We start from the raw sequence: 1,878 nt of genomic DNA, 5'->3' as shown, positions 1-1,878 counted from the left end.
TGTTAACATTTTACTAAAGCTCTGCAAACAGAGTTATAATAAAGGTATAAAAAAAGAAGAAAAACAAGACAGACTGACATCATAAGACCTGAGGCACGACTTAAGTCCCACAATAATAAAAATGTCTTTAATACATATTTGTTTTTGTTTGTGTATTTCTAATATTATTACCTTCTTTTTCCTAGAGTGAGGCTATTTTCTCTGGTGTAAAGGTATCTGACCCACTGCCACAATATGGAAAAAGTAGGCAAATTCAGAATATAATTACAATTTGTAGAAATATACAATCTATTTATATAATAATCATCATATGTGAGTTTTTTTTTTTTAATCTTGTATTTTCTTTCTTAAATGTAACCCTCTCCACAAATGAAAGCTCAAACACCATAGTGGAAGAACATGTAACACATAAATACACACGTGTATGTCTATTTTAGTAGTGCACTGTTGCTGGACATGCTAAACAATATATGTTGTAAAGAAGCATTCAAAATTCCTGACATGAACAAACTGCAATATGATAATAAATGATCATATTCCTCTTTACAAGGAAAAGTAAACATTTTATAAGTTTCACTCAATGAGCAAGACTCCCGGTGAAATACACTGGAGGACCTAATTTTTACATTATACATTGTATTACTGCAGGTCTATTAAGTGTCAGTAGCAGGTTAACCTTTTTTTTTTGGTTTGTTTGTTTTGTTGTTATGCCACAGTGCTGACCTCACAGGGTCTGAAAATCACGCTTGAAGTCACAAAAAAAATCAGTTCAGCTTGTGTATTTATTTCCCCAGTTGTGAAACTATATATCATTGCTCCACATGTGACCAATGACACCGCTCCTCCACTCTCAGAGCGCTCGGCCTGGTTCCCAGTCTGTGGGCTCACATTTCAGTACGTGTTCAGTCATTGCTACATGTGAGTGTCACCCACTCACATGTCAGCAACAAGTTGTTTTTGGCCCTGTGTCGTCGGACAACACCACACACAGGCTCTGAGGACCACTCACACTTCTCACATACTCTGCATAGTATACACACACAGACACACACACACACACACACACACATAGTCATGCCTCAGTGATTTCCTATTACTCTAATCTTAGCCATAAAGGCCACTTGCCTCACTCTAACCCCACCTTTTTTAACCTATTCACAACTTGATGAATGTAGCTCCATTCACTCCTTTAGCTCTGTTTTGGTCCCCACACATTTTTATGCTCTTCAGCAGCTCTTGGACACATCATCCACCAACACAACATGTCTTTTCATTGTTATGCTGATGATGTACAGTTGTATCTTTCACTTAAACCCCATGAAATAAGCAACATCACTACACTGCACTCCTGTATATCACATGTCAAGGACTGGATGTCGGATCACATCAAAAATATCACACGCACTTGTTTTTATCAGTTAAGAAATATCTCCAAGATAAGACACATGCTCAATGTCAATGACACAGAGAAAGTTATTCATGCTTTTATATCTTCACGCCTGGATTACTGTAACTCTCTTTTTACCTGCTTAAACTCCTCCTCAATCCAGAAGGTCCTGCCATATCACCCCGATTTTAGCAGAACTTCACTGGTTGCCTGTTACTTTTAGAATTAATTTTAAAATTTTATTACTCACATATATAGTCACTCATGGCCTGGCACCTGAATACATTACTGAACTTTTAACCCCCTATATCCCAACCAGGCCTCTTAGATCAGCTGATCCGAATATTTTAGTTGTTCCTCAAACCAAACTGAAAACAAAGGGTGACCGCGCGTTTTCAGCTCTGGCTCCCCGGCTTTGGAACAGCCTTCCTTTTAATGTTAGATCAGCTGACTCCACTGCAGTTTTTAAACAACGTCTTAAAACCCACTGT

Source organism: Trachurus trachurus (genome assembly GCF_905171665.1).
Source record: "Trachurus trachurus genome assembly, chromosome: 12".
Lineage (NCBI taxonomy): Eukaryota > Metazoa > Chordata > Actinopteri > Carangiformes > Carangidae > Trachurus > Trachurus trachurus.
This window is presented reverse-complemented; position numbering follows the sequence as displayed.